Source organism: Canis aureus, chromosome 18 (genome assembly GCF_053574225.1).
Source record: "Canis aureus isolate CA01 chromosome 18, VMU_Caureus_v.1.0, whole genome shotgun sequence".
Classification (NCBI taxonomy): domain Eukaryota; kingdom Metazoa; phylum Chordata; class Mammalia; order Carnivora; family Canidae; genus Canis; species Canis aureus.
In genome coordinates, this window is record NC_135628.1 from 39,013,831 (window position 1) to 39,029,244 (window position 15,414).

The following is a 15,414-nucleotide window of genomic DNA, read 5'->3' on the forward strand; positions in this document are numbered from 1 at the left end:
GTTCAAATTGCTGCTATAAAATTCAGAACAATTTGCCTGTAATGATTATGGACTGGGTTTATTTTGGGAGGTGGAATAAAAGTGGATATAGCATAAATTATCCTCTAATTATACACCAGTGTCGCCTCAATTATCCTCTTATCAAAATGGTTGTCTAACTGCCGCATTTAGTTTCAATTCTCTCCTTTTTTTCTATAAAAAGAACTTCATACCTTGTTATTATTAATCCATTTATTATTTGCAAGGGGATTTATATCCGCACATCCAGGTGGTAGAACCACTTCTCTTTCAAAGATGGACTGGGGAAAGACATGAAGTTCAGAGCAGCCCAGGGCTGCGGATCTAGCCTTTCTCCCTCTAGTCTCCAGACCCACTCAGATCCAGGCAGCCGAGCGGAGACCGCACGGAGTCCCGGAGCGCAGCTCAGGCCCGGCCACCAGGTAGGAGAGCCGGACCCGGGAGCGGGCGCGGAAGAGGGCAGGCCGGGAGGCGCCAGGAGTCGGGGCCCGGGACTGCGGGGAGGCGCAGGACGTCTGCACCGTCAGTGGATCGGGACTGGGTGGGCACTGTATGCAGACCCCCGTGGGCTCGGCGCCAGCGTTCAGTCCGCCACTGGACCCGAGCCGCGAGCTTTTGACCACACGGACACATGCACCATCTAACGTCTTCAGGTCAACGTGTCTAGAGGTTGCAGGGACAAGTCTGGGTCTTTCTTTGGGAAGACTACTGGGACTTCTATGCATCCCCTTCGCTTGGACTCCATAAGTTAGGCGACCTATGGGACCCGAGAAATTGACAATGTATCGGTTCCGCTCGCCTCGAACTCCGGGAAAGGTGGCTGCAGAAGTGTCAGCTCGGACTCCATTTACTCGCTGTGCGGAGCTCGGCAGTAGCGGCTTTTGTTAATTGATTTACGCGGCTCCCAGCCCGGGGTCTCCAGGCGTCGCCAGGCTAGTTTGCCTTTTTCTTTTTCTTTCCTTCCTTCCTCCATCTTATCACATACCTGAAGCTCGCTGCCCATGGGTTTTCTCCAGGGTTCGCAGGGCAGCAGCGTTTTACTCTCTCTCCCCCACCCCCACCCCCCAGCCCCAGCCCGCCGAGCTTAACTTCTTGAGCCTCGGGAGCCGGTTCAGTAACTCTGAATTCATTTTTAAGTGGCGTGCCTTGTTCCCCTTCTTTTAACAAGAGGTGCACTTTAACACGCGAACCAGTAACCCGATCCACGCGTTTACAAATCGGCAGTGAATTAAAACAACAACAAAAAAAGCTTCAAGGAAAATGAAAGGTGGTCTGGGTAAGGGGGAGATGTGTGTAGGGTGTGTATATGGGGGGGCAGAGGAGAGGTCAGGAAAAGAAAAGCACCCCCCCTTCCCCGGCGGGCTCTCGGTGCACCCGGGCTTCGAGCCGAGCTTGTTGGTAATGTCCTCAAAGCCAGCAGGTAGACGTGGCAGTTTTATTGCTTTATACCCTGCAGCTTGCTGTTAACGCGGTGAAGGCGTTTCTCTCCCCCCCGCCCCCCAACCCCTTGCTCGTCTGTGTTTCTCTCTTTATGCTCGCAGGTGCACCGCTTTCCTCGCCGGCTTCCCCAACTCTGGCCGCACCCGGAGCGGGTCGGGTCGTGGCGGGACCCGAGAAAGTCCCCGCACTGAACACCCGATCCAGGGCTCAGCAGCCCCTATTTGCAAAGGGTTTCTTCCCCCCCTTGTTAATTCCCAAGGAAGCCTGGAGGGCTGAAATTGTCGGGGTTGTAGCTCATCCCACCCCCATTAGAGGATAAAACCCCAGCACTGTGTTCCAGACGAGCAAGTGGGCAGCTACACCGGAGTAGCAGTTGTCGCCAATGGGAAGGGTCCTGCTGAGCACCGGATTGAGCTCCGGCAGTCAGGGGCTGGGAAGCGGAGCGGACCAGGGCTCCTTGGTGCAGGTCCCGGTGCGAGTGTGCGGGATAGAATGCCCGCTGCTTGGGCGTCCGGCTTTCTGGCCAGTCCCAGGAAGAGCCGGCCGGAGAGCCAGCCCGGCCCCACACGGTTGCCAAGGTGGCGCGCAGCTGGTGGCTGCCACGTGTGGCCTCTGCCACCGGCCTCCGCTCGAGGATTCGGGTGCGCGATGGCTGGCTGCCGCAGGGGCAGCTCCCCGCGGCCGTTTCTGTCCGGCCGAACCCTGCATCCGGGCTGCCGAGTCCTTCGCCCCGTGTCGTGGGCGGCGGTAACGAGCCGAGGCCGGTCACCCCGAGTGTGTCCTAGGGCGGAGCGCACCTCCCGCCCTCCTGAGACGCAGGAACTCTCGGACTCTGCAGGGCCTCCAGCGAAGGCGCGCGCCTGCCCCAGAGGCTCCAGGCCCCTATGCCCGCCGGGCGGCGCGGCTTCTACCTCTTTGTTTTGCGGGCTGGGATCCCCGGCCAGCCCCTGGGGGTGGGAGGAGGAGGGCAGGCGAGTCCCGCTCGCTCTTTATCATTCAAAATAGAAGGAAAGCCGGCAATCTGGAGGAGTAGCAGGCCAAGCAGGCCAAAGGCTCTTTAAGATCCTGTAATAGGTGAGGGTCTAATTCACTAAGAAGTTTTAGAAGGCAGACTTTGAGGCCTAGACCACCTTTTGCTTTTAAAGGTGTCGAGGTTTGGGGGCTTGTATTCTAGCTGTCAACGTTATTTAGAGAAAGATTACGATTGTCAATATAGGACCGCGGGTAGGTCAAGGAGCTCAAGGCCGCTCTGGGAGGAATGGGACCTTTGAGACGGAAAGTCCCCTTACGTTTTAGCTATGGAGGGGGGTTAGCCCACTCCCTTTGGCCAGGGAATGGGGTGGGTGCAGAGGAAGGTGTGCAGTCTCTGGTGCCCTGTAGAAGTGCATTCAACCCCGAAGGGCCTGGTTGGGTTTGGTTGCTAAGTTGGGCTCAGTTATCACGTTAATTCTAAGGAAATTAGACCTCAATAAATAGCCTTTGAATTCAAAGAAATAACTCGGTATTGATTTACATAGCCATGCTAAGAACCCCCTTCTCAAGCAGAGACATTGGTGGAAAAAAAAAAATTCCTGCTAGTCTTTGCCCCATTCAATGTAAAATTCTGTTTGTGTACTTGTGTAGGGAAAGGGTGCTTGATATCCTGGAAACCCAGGCACTCTGTCCCCCTCCCCCCAACACACACACCTGGGAAAGCTTGGGAGTGGAACCAGAGAGCTGCCCATTTCTCTTCCTTAGCCCAAGTCAGTGATGGTATGTTCAGAGGTAGGCAAAAGTCTCAGACTATGAAAGAAAGCACTAAGATCATGGCATTATTTTCTCTAGTTATAAAACATAATGCCCATATAAAACCCCTCCCCTCCCAGGCTCCCAAAAATCCAGCTTAAAAGCGGGCCCTGTCGACACCCAGAAAGAAGCTCACTAAAGTCTGGAAACAACATCCCCCTCATCTCTCCAGTCCAAGGTCCCCAAAACAGGGAGCTAGGGACACTCCAACAAGGATGGCACTGGCCCACCCAGGCCGGTCATGCCCTTTGGGAGCTTCACAGACTTTCTCTAGACTGTTCAATTTGGAAATATTAAGTAAGCATGTTCTAGTCTAGATGCTCCTGCCCTAGGTCTTTTCAAACCTGGGGGTTTTGAAGCTGGCAAACTGGACACAACTCTCAGCATTTAAAGAAGCAAAGGCTTTGAGCTCTGTGGGGAAGCTATGAAAGCATAGCCAACCAGGTCCTCAGATTCAACACCTTTTGCCTCTCCCTGACCCCACTCCCAAACTGTGAGAGCATCCAAAGCTTTCTTAACAGAGGGAGCCAATATGCTGGACCTACAACAGATTCAAGGGGGAAAACAACACATGTTTCTACCATCCCCAGTTTGGGGGATTGTATACAGAAGCCTGCCTTCCTTCCTTCCTTCCTTCCTTCCTTCCTTCCTTCCCCCCTCTTTTACCAAGCATAGGACCCCACTCCCTAATACACAGACACCCTTCTTTCTCTCAGTCCAGGAAAAAAAAAAAGAACTCAATAATGTTTAAACACTTAGATTAAAACAAAATAACTGGTATATTTGTTTTTTCAACCTGTTGGGTAAACCAAGGCTCAGCACCCCCTTCCCCATATTGCCCTGCTGGGAAATGTAGTAGGGCAAAAGGGGGAAGGGATAGGGTGTTAGAAGTCAGCTTTAATCAAGCCAGTCTCTGGAAACTAGGACCTCCTGACCATTGGAGGATAAATGTAGCCCCAGAGTGGCAGGGAACAAGCATCAACAGGAAATGGCAGACTATTTTTAGGATAATAAGGAGTTAATATAGCCGGCCAAGCCTCTTCCTAAATGCCTCGAAGCATCCTCTGCTTTAATTTCTTCATCCCTTCATCAGCAGTAACATAACAAAGTCACAGCAAAAGCCTCAACATGAAGGGAGAGCCAGGCTTGGGACAGCTCTTGAGGAAAACCTGGGAGGGAAAACATCCTCTTGCTATCATGTGAACTCTTAGATGGTTCTCTTGTTACAACAGAAAAAGAAATCAAAACCATTTCTCATCAGAGAGAAGTTGTACCTGACTACCCCTGCGATATATACATGCTCTATGATTTTCATATTCATGCCTATTCACAGGCATTCCTTATCCCCTTTATTTCATAATACCCCAGTAACGGGAAAGGTTATTTATTAGATTTTTAGTGAAACTTTCCTTAGGGGGGCAACCTATTGGAAAACCCTTAGAAGAAGTGAGAAGGTTATTTGTTTGTTTGAACCCATTCTCTCATCTGTGTTCTTTCTCTTTTGTTCATAGCAAATCCCCCCCCCTTTTTTTTTTTGCACATATCTAGAAGAAAGAAAGCCCCCTCTCCATCCTACCTAGGGGAATGAAATGGTATTCTTCTGTAGGTTTCAGTAATTTTGTGCAGAGAGGGAAAATGCCACCCCCCCATCTCTGTCAAGTGAGGCTCCCTGCCCCACAGAGCTCAAAGCCTTTGCTTCTTTAAATACTGAGAGTTGTAAAAAAAAAAAAGAAAAAAAATACTGAGAGTTGTGTCCAGTTTGCCATTTTTCTTCCCACATGCTTTGTGGAGAGGGAGACAGAGTAGGAAAGCAAGGAACATAAAAGGGAGTTGAAGAGAGATACAAGAGACTGAACGAGAGAGAATGAGCATGTATCTGCTTCATTTGGAGAGCACCTCTCTTCGTTTTCTTCTCCTTCGGGGTCTCTAGAGATCACTGCCCCCAGGATGTTAGTAGCACAGCAAATAAAACCAAGTCTGATAAAAGCAGCCCTCTTGGCTCTCGGGGCTGGGGGATGGCTAGATTCAAGCACCCAGCACCCACTCTTCTGTTCTCTACTAGACTTTTCTCCCTATCCTCCCCACCCCTTAGCCCTTCTTTCCCCTCAAACACCTGGGGCATCGCGTTGCTCCCTCTAACAGCTGCAAAGTCGAAGGAGGAGGACCCTTTAAAAATTACAAAAGAGGTCACCCTCCCCCGACAAATGAACCCTTTTAAGAGCGAGCCTCTGGAGGCTCAAAGGTCTTGGGCCCAAGAGTTAAAAAGCGAGCATAGTGTTTCAGGGTTTCAGTACAGCAGTCCCAAACAGACAGGCAGGCGTCCAGGGCGCTCTTTGGGGCTGGGGTGAAAGAAAGGACGGGGGAGGGCAGGAGCCGGGAGGGCGGGCAGGAGCGCAGGGCGACGGGAACGCCCGCGCCGCAGCTGGCTCCCACGCGCCGCTGTCTGCGGGGAACGTGCGGCCGGATAATGGAATTCAGGAGGCAGAGATCCTCCGAGAGCCAGCCACTGTCTTGTACAGATTTGTAGAGAAACCCTCACTGTAATTAAAACCGTACAGTCAGATTAATTCAATGTGTTGCTCGGCAGCGTTTTTAATAGTAAAAATCCGCTTTAAAATTGAATTAGGGTCGAAGAAAATTTCTGCGAGACTCGCTGGATTTGCCAGCTTTCATTGAAGCCAGCCTGAGCTGGACTTTGGCGGTGGCTGCACAGTGTCGCCCCTCCCCCTGCCGAGGCCCCAGACAGGGGTGGGATGGAGGAGGGGGGACGTGTTGGGGGGGTGGGTGGGGAGCTGATCCACAAGGGGTGCCAGTCTGGACTGGATTCCCGGAGGCCTGAGCCAAGGCCTAGGCGGAGCGCAGGGCCTGCGGTTACCTTTCTGATCGCCAGTTTCGAGGCTTTGCTGGCTTTTGACACCCGCGATTCCTACCCACCCTCTTGCGAAGTTAGCTGCTCAGGTAGGGTCCCGGGAAAGAAGAGAGCCCTGCTGTATCTTGAAGCAATTTCCCACTGCGTGTTCCTGCGGGTGGCAGAGGTTGGAGCCCTCCCTGTATGGACGCTGCCGGAGTGGCAGGAGAAAGTTGCGGTTCTTTCCGCTCACCCCCCACCCCATCCCCCTTTCACTTCTTGAAAGTCTTCCAAAAATTAAGAGTAATATTTCAAGCGCGCTGTCAAAATGTCTCCCAGGCTTTGATTTGGCTTGCCGCCCCCCTTTCCCATCCTTCTCACCCCTTACCCTGTGCGTCTCGGTGGTTGTGAAATCAACGTTAGTATTATTAAGCTTTTCCCCTTTAAGGTTAGATGCCTTAGAGCTGAAAACTTGCTCCAAAGTTCCTAGAAGAGGTGGCCGCCAGCCGAGTGCTAACGGGGAGGCTCCCACTTGGGACCTGCTGGAGGCGGGTGGGGGGACGAGTGGGTGGAGGGGGGAAGGGCTAAAGGGGTTGGACCCGCGCTTGCCCGGAGAACCGCCCGGCGCGCAGGGGCGCAGAAACGGTCCCAGTTTCCTCCTTCCCCCGAGGACTTGCCGATGCGCGTGTACACACACACACACACACACACACACACACACACACACAAACCTGCGACGAAAATTCCCTAACGACTTAGTCACATCATCAGGCCTGAGAAAACAAAAACCGCTGTGGGTCCCTGCTCCTCCGGCAACATGCGCAGACGCTTTAATTGCCGCAAATTGTCACTCTGTCCCCTTTTCATTTTCTCGCTCCTTCGTTTATTTTTAGTACACTTCAAATGCCTACACACATCCCTAGTAAGGAGAGAGCGGAGCAATTATTGCCTTTGCCTTCAGGGCCTGCTTTGCCAATCACTGAATGGGGATGGAGTAAACAGGGCGAAAAGCGAGGCGCGTTATTGGTCTTGCTTATTTCAGGTGGAGGGCGGTAAATAACTCTCCCTACCGAGCCACCCCCCCCCCCCCGTTTCTTGGGTCCCAATTATCTAGAAGAAAGGAGATGCGCCTCCCTGCCTCCTCCTCCCCATCACACCCCACCCCACCCCTTGTGAGCCAAGTTTTACTAGAATCCAGCAAATCCCGCCGGAATTGGCGGGTTCCTCGGAGAGTAGTTAGGAAAAGAGAATTCCACAGGGACCTTGCTCTTAATTCTGTATTGAATAGAAGGACGCAGAGTGCGCAGGCACCTTCCCCGCCCCCATGCAGGGAAACAGGGCCCTTTTTCTCTGAGGGCTACACGAGTGATAGGTGCCCCCAGGTAGGTTATAGAGAACACATCTACCCCCTTGGGGGAGGGGGTCCTTCACGGTGTAGCGAAGCTTTGAGATTGGTTGGAGCAGTTTTGGACAGGCTGTTAGGATGGCTATGGATCAACATTGCTGTTGTTCTAGATATTAGCCAGGAATTCTTGGAAGCGAACTTTAAATTTCTAGATGAAGTGTTGTCTTGAATGATGTTGGGGCCATCCTGCACCCAGCGCCTTTCCTGGGACAGCCTGTCTTTCACTGCCTTTCCTGGGACAGACACAGCGTTCCAGGGTGGGGAGGGAGGCAGGTGTCTGTAGCAGCAGCTGATCGGGGTACCTGGCGTCCTGCAGAGGGATCCGAAACAAATCAGTGCGGGATTAACTTTTCTGTCTGCTGAATTGTCTCCAACTGCAAAAGCTGCGCGGGCCGCGCCTGCCCGGGCGGGTTCGGGTTACTCGCACGTCCTGGGCGCGCTGTCTCTTCCGTGTCCCGACCGGGGCTGGCAGGCCAGCCCGGGACCTGTCGGGCGCCTGGCCGGCTTGGCAGGACCTTTTAAAAGAACGCAGCGAGTATAAACTGCTCCATTCTCACACACACCCCCTTCCTATTTCTTTTTTATGAAAACATTTACAAGAAATCTAATTTCAGATTGTGGAAGTAAATTTCATGCTAGGATATATTTTACAAAACATGTAATCTTTAGGGCCGAAGACGTTTAATTAAAACCATACTTTGACAAGTTGAGTTTCAAAGCGAATTCACACCAGCGCAGAAGGCTAATTCATATTCAAGATGCAGCCTGTAATCCGTGTTGTTTGAAAACGCCAGCCAAGGCAACGCGCGCTGGATGGGCTCGCTACCTGCCCAAGGGCCTGAGGACTCTAAGGAGTCCTGCGCTTGGACCAGAGCCTCCCACGCTGAACTGCTCTCCCTCCCGAGGACTCACTAGGTTTCCCTGCCTGGTCTTGAGGAGTTAGAAGAAAGCTTCCTGGAGCAACTTTAGTGTCCTTAGAATAACTCCCAGCGGAGGGTGGTGATGGGGGTTGGGGGGTGGGAGTGGTCCGAGACACAGGAGACTAATCTGGAGAGTAGGCAGGGGCCCACCTGGAGTCAAGGGGCTAGGAGAAGTCTCTGGGGGATTGAGAGTCCCAAGTCCCCTTGCCTCCTTCTTGCTCCCAGACTGACCTGCTAGAGAAAAGGGAATCCCAAATCTCCATTTCTGTTGACCCTGAACATGAAGGAGTAGGTTTGTACTGCTCCAGCTGATTTGTAGGACATCTCCCTCAGAGTCTTGACGGAGGAGTTAGTGTTGGCTCCTGGAAGCTTTCAGTGTCAACTGCATTTTTGTAGTCTCAATAATCTTCCTCCTTACCCTCTTTCTCCATTTCCTTATAAATTGACCAATCCCAACTTAAATGAGAGCGGTACAGCCCCACAAGGGAAGGACATGCTCCCAGCTCAGCTGGTTTACCAGCAAACCCTGCTGGCACTGGGTGCTAGCCACCAACTGTTCCGGTTGGGATGGGCAGGAACCTGTAGGTACACTAAGGTGCACATTAGTGAGAGACAAAGTGACTACAAGATAGTCTGGGTTAGAGCTGAGGATGCCTGTAAATTGCAACTCCAGAGGCTGAAACTGTGGCCTAGGCAGGGTTTCCCTCCTGACCTCCAGCCTGCTGGTCTTTTCTTCTCTTAGAGGTGACAGTGAGTTGTCATTAAAGTTAGACTAATGGCTGATCTGAAACCTGCCTGAAGAAAGAAGCTGGGACATGAATTTGAGACCTAGGTTGGTTCAATTTTACTCAGCATTGCTCAAGAAGACAAACCTCTTATTGCAGCCACTCCCAAGACAGGGAAGGAGGATTTTGCTTCAACTGGGGACAGTGAGAATTATTGATTGGCTGATGGACTTTCTTTTAGGTCTATATTTCCTTTCAAATGCACTCTTATTTTCCACGAAGCACAAAGATAAGTCAATAATAAGAAAAAGCCTAAAATCTAATGTTCAAGAAGGATTTTAAACAACATGGTTATCTCATCCTGACACCTCTTGGTTTTATTGGGCCAGCTTAAGAGAAAGCTTCATTTTTGCACAACCCCCAAACACAATCGTGATAAAGTTTTTTGCTCATTACAGTAGAGACTACCAACTGGCATTTCAGGTTTCAAGTGGGTAACTCAGAAAATAGACATGGATGCTGGCAGCTAAGTGCTTACTGGTATGCCAACTTAATACTTACTGGTCAGATAATATTGATCTTAGATGAACAAGATGTTGAAGTCGTTCTAGAGCCTTGCATTTTGGAGGGTTGGGATGGGACTCTGGTTCACACTCTCAAAAAAAAAAAAAAAAAAAAGGTTATGTGATGATTGTAAGCCTGGAGGGTGAGAATGAAAGAGCTAAGAGACAAACAGAGGCACTGCTGGAATGGTTTTACCATTGTTTGAGCTGAGCATTAAAAAGTATGTACCTGACCAAATGCATTTGAAGCCTAATCCCATGTTGGAGACTTGTGAATTACACAAAAGGGGAGAGGAACTGCACATAATAATCCCCACCTGTTTTATTTCAGTGATATGAACAAGCAGTTTTCCTGTCACAGACAGGAATGCTTTCAGGGGTGTTGGAGGCCCATTTGTGGGCAGTAATTCTGGCAGGGATATATGGTGGGAAGAATACAGGGTGGTTGGTAACTGTCAGGAGGGTGCTGCAGAGAGGGCAGGCAGCAGTGTTGGTGTGCAGAAGGGGCAAGATAGGTAATATTTCCCAGCTGGCCCACCCCTTCTGCAGCTCCAGAGAATCAACCTCATCGTTTCCAGCCTCAGAGCTTGGGTGGAGGTAAGAGAGGCCCAGACAGGCAGGAGATTTATGTCACTTTACCTTTCTAGTTCCCTCTGCCCTTCTATAATTAGCCCCATTTCGCAGATATGGGAGCTAACACATGGACCTCAGTACATAGACCACTTTGGTGTCTGGGAAAGGGAGAAGGATGGGATGCAGGTGTTCTAGCTTCCCATCTCCCTGGCAACTGTGGGGGCTGGTGATGGGAGTGGAGAAAGAGTTGGGTTTGGGATTGCTTTCCCTAGCCAGGCTTGTGCACGGTGACGTTTTCCCGCTTCTGAGGCTCACTCGGTCAATGAGATAGGTGGGATTTTCAGGTGACAGAAAAGGCTTCAGGGATTCAACGTCGGGCAAATCTCAGGGCTCTGAAGGCAGCAGTCCCAGGATTTCTTTTCTTCCCGCCAGTGTTCTCTGAACAGACTCCTTTCTCTTGTCTTCTAACTTTCTCTTAAATTCTGAATACTTTAACCCTTGCTTGTAGTAAATGTATTTGTAGTTCTAAAATGTGTCTATTTCCCACAAAAATCTAGTGTGCCAAGGCGAGAATCGATACTAAAATACCCTTTTTATTTTTAAAGTGGGTTTTAAAGGCCTATTGTGGGGGAACCGAGATGTCAATGTGACCCAGAGGCGAAGTTGAGATCGGGATTCTATTGGCTGCCACAGCGGGCCCGGCTCCGCCACCGTTGGCTCACGTGTGAGCCTTATCATGCAAATCCGGAGGCTGGGGCATGCGCAGTGCATGGGGGGGGGGCGGGAGTACCCTCCTTCTCTTGGTTGGGACCAAGACTTCCAGATGCGCAATAATTAGGTTTCCTCATTAAACAAAGGTTTCCCCATCATTCCCCTCCTCCCACCGTTCTCTGCCGCCAAGGATCCTTACAAGCCAAGCTGATTCCCGTCCCCCGCCCCGCACGCCTCAATCTCTGATATCCAGACTTCGGTCTTCTGCTTCTACTTGTTAGGGTCTCCCCGCATTTTAGGGTCCTTTACATACCTCTCCATTATTCTCTTTCTTTGCAAAGGCCAACTTTAAAGGATATTAAGATCTGATTGTCTCTTCATTTTTAGGTTCTCTCTCTCTCTCTCTCTACCCCTCTCTCTCAACGAGATAAAAAAATAATAATAATCCCCTAGCAGTTGGTCCGACAGGAAGAGTGTCAACATCGCTGCTCCCCATTCCCTTTGGCGTCGACCATCTCCATCCCCATATTGCCCCCAGCCGCCGCCGCCCCCTACTCCCCTGACCCGGGCCCTGTAGGGTTCAGGCTGAAGTGCAGGAGCGTGAACGGACCAGGAGCTCGATGGGCACTAGGGCCAGTCGCCAGGCCAGCCCGACCGCACTCCCCCGGGCTCGGGCCCGCACCTGCGCGCCCGCCTGCGCGCCGTGTGGGCTGCTGCCCTTCCGCCCCAGCCCCCACCCCTCGGGAGAAGCGCGTGACGCAGGGAACGCCTGCAGGGGTGTCCTCTAAACCTCTCCAAGACCCCCTATACAGGCACGAGGACCCCAGGGATCCATCTCCTTGGAACAGAATGGCCTTTTCTGGAAAGGGATCTCAGTGGGCGAGAAATAGCCACCATTACGTTCGAAGCCTCCCGCGGGAGAGCGCCGCGTGTCTGCTCGGAGCTGCGGCCGACCCGCGTGCCGCGTCGCGCCGACCACCGCGCCCACACGCGCTCCCGGATCCGAGTCGGCTCCTTGCCCCTGGTGGAAACAGGCATCGCTCCTCTGGCTTTCAATTACTCTCAGTTTACCTGCAGGGCGAACAGATTTGTAGTTTTCCACCAAAAAACCTCTTGCCCTGGATTCCCCCAGGTTTCCCCTTCCCCCTCATCCGACCTTAGCCCAGAGAAGGGCGAGATAGCGGTTTGATTCTTTGATATGACACAAATAATTGTTGCATCATGTAACTTCCTGCATCTTGGTTTTAATTTGCAGTGAACCAAACAAAGATATTTGCAATTTTAAAATAAGCACTCGATTTAATAAATGGGAACATTGTGCAGGGAAGACTATGCCCCCCCCCCCCCACCTCCTTCAGAAGACGTTATTAGCTCTGACAGCATGCCGCTCAGGTTTGCGGAGAGGATTTTGTGAAGGGATGACAGACAGGAAGGCCAGCAATCATGGGCTCCTTGGGCTGAAGCTTTTTTTCTTTCTTTCTTTCTTTCTTTCTTTTTTTTTTTTTTTTATCAGAATGTTCTGTTCGATGCCATTTATCCTTGATGATAGAAAATTGCGCTGTTGCCAGGACGCTGCTGCTTGCCGCTGAAATAGAGGGCAGGAGCCACATTTCCATTTTCCGGCTTGAAAGCTATTCAAATGAATTTGTGGAGAGGGGGGCAACGTCTAGCGATAAACAAATGAGAATAAATCGAGTTCCCCTTTCCATTCTTTCCTTTAAATGGGTAGCTCTTCATTTCCGATATAAAGATTTTTGTTCATCAGTGTTTGGGAATACCTGGGAGATAGTGTAAGCCAACGTACAATTTATTTTGATGTTCTTAAAGTGACTAACCACATAAACATTTAAAAAGAATGCATGTCTAAACATATATAAAGTATAAGAATTATATATACATAGATCCTGTTCATACATACCTTCACACAATTCCAAAATACAATGGAAGATAAACTCTTTCAGCAGAGTTTCAATCGAATGTAATTTGCAAGCAATGCTGGCGTTGGTAGTTATGGACTTCTTACTCATTCTGTAGATGTAAGAATTGTTAGATGGGATCGTTTTTAAAGCTGTCCCCCATGTTATATAGTTCAGAATGCTATATAGTTTAATTACCCTGTAGGTCTTAACTGCTTTAAACACCCTCCCCTCCAAAAAAGTTGATAAAAGTCACCCTCTGTTATGGGGTCCTTTCAAGTTAATTTTCCAAATGTACCTTTAAAGTTTTCTAAGTTAGCAAATACAAGTCAAAAGAGTTGGTGCATTGAACTTCTAACCGATGTGAAAAGAAGAGGCTGGAGTCTGCACTTCCCTTCCTTAGAATTTCAATTTCCTGTTAACTTAAAAAGATCATATGTTAATAGGAACTTAAGGAATCATGCCCAAAATATGAAATTAAAAAAAAATGAGAACTTAAAAAGTACAACCCATAAGAATATGTACATAAACATTAGCAATGTCTTGACAGAAACTGTAAAACTTATAGGGCTCCCACTGCGTTTTAAAAGCAAAATAACTTATTGAATTCTAACTCTAATATTTTGTTTCAAAGTCAGATACCGACGGTTAGAAAATTCGCAGCAATACTGCCACTAATTGTACTTGAGATTTCAGCTGGTACTTTAAACTTGTGTGTGTGGGGGAAACCCCACCCTGCAATATTTTAAAACTTAACATTTAAAAAATGAATTGCAGGTCTCTAACTACTATCCTTTTAGCTCCAGGATGGTTTCCGAGTGATAGGCCACCGCTGTGCAAACCAGGGCTGCAGAGTGAATAATACTGTAAAAACAGGGCGAGAGGCGGAGGGTGAGTTGATATTGCTGTTCCGAACTTTTCCTATAGAATTTTCGGGCGACTCTCTCAGCCAGTCAGGATTCCTAGTTACTGATTCCCGAACAATCCTGCTCAGCTGAAAAGTTCCCTGTTAACGAATTAGCATGATAATGGGAAAACAATTATCCACACTGTCAGATCTGGCTAAATAAAGCAAGGAAAGGGCCTCGGAAAAGTCCAAGTTGCTAGTGTTTATTGTGATGGAAACAACTGGAGGTGAGTGTAGCGAGTTTAGGCACTGAAAGAGATTCCTTCCCTTCCTTATCTTGGCGCTGGGAATTGTGTTCCGGACAAAAAGCTTCACCAGCAGGCTGCTTTTCCAGTTGAGGCAATTCACCAGGTTCCCCGTTGCATTCCTCCTCCAGGTAGGAGCTTGGGGCGGGCAGCGGGAGTCCGGCGCCGCCGGGACGCAGAGGCGCAGGCTGGGGCGCCCGGGCGGGGCTGCGGGGACTCCGCACTGGGGACCCCCAGCCCCGCACCCCGGGCTCTGCAAAGAGCCTGACTTCAAGCTCCCCACCGTGGCGCGCGGGACGGCGTAAGGGACGTTACGCAAAAGGAGGTGGAACCTCCATGGGTGTCAGGGCGGGGATACGCGCGGGAAGGACCCCTGGGGCCCCTGCATCGGGTCCCATCTGCACCTCTATCCTGGGTCTATTCTGCAGAGATTTAATCTCCAGCCACTTCCTGGCCACGTAGCGTAGCTGGGTTTGGAGGGTGAAAGGGAAGTGGTGAAAGCAGAAAAAAAAAAAAAAAGGTCCTCGAGCGCTGACCCAAAGGAACTTGAAAGAGCGAACAAGACGAAGTTGCTCTCAGGAAAAAGCTGGGCTCAGCTTGGTCAATGGGCTGTCGGGATTGGGACTTCTTGTGTAGGTGTCTTTGTGTGGCTAGGCGGGCAGAGTTTCGGAAAAGGTGAGTTTGGGGTGGAATTGAGTGAACCTAGAGTGGAGACCGTGGGATCCCATCCGGGACCGAGAGAACCTCCGCCCCCGCCCCCGCAACCCGCTTCTCCCGGTCAGTACCGACTCCCTAAAGACTGCAGGTTGAGCTACACTCTGGCGCGCCCTCTTCTAGGTAATGCAGCTGAAATCACAGTCAGGTTTGGCGGAGGGGAGCTTTTTCTACCCCCTCCAAGAGGCGTATACACTAGGCATTAAAAATAGAAGTGATTTTTTTTCCTTCACATTCTGAGATCCCAGGAATATAAGACTTGCCTTTTTTTTTTTTTTTTTTTCTCAACAAAAGAACAAGCACCTCTGAAAGGCTGCAGAAACACTAACTCTTTAGGGGTTCGGGCATCCAGGAATGTCACACGCGGTGGAAACACAAAAGCTCAACGTTTTGATATTTTAGAAGATTTTCCCTTCTTTTAAATCCTCTGCGTAAATGCCTGGTTGTAACGTGAAAGTGCTTTAGTGTGAAAACATGCTGCAGGGTTCCCTTCTCTTTTTATGGTACTAGCAGCTGCTAAACATTCCAAATGAGCTAGAAGGTCATTGTGGAGACTTAATAATATGACAATTCAGTGCTGGCCTCATAAACGAGACAAAAGCCTCACCCCTGAAAATGAGAAAAGAGAAAGCCAAGGTGCTTAC

At 50.2% G+C, this 15,414-nt stretch overlaps 1 long non-coding RNA gene across 2 annotated transcripts in view; it reads left to right on the forward strand.

Moving 5' to 3' along the window:
- Positions 1-160: 160 nt before the first annotated feature.
- The window catches only part of LOC144288870 (uncharacterized), a 42,482-nt gene continuing 27,228 nt past the window's right edge, over positions 161-15,414 (forward strand). The window contains exon 1 of one of the 2 annotated variants that reach the window (XR_013356888.1): positions 161-440. This is a non-coding gene — a long non-coding RNA (uncharacterized LOC144288870). The remainder of the gene's footprint in view (positions 441-15,414) is intronic. The other variant, XR_013356889.1, reaches the window with a different exon arrangement.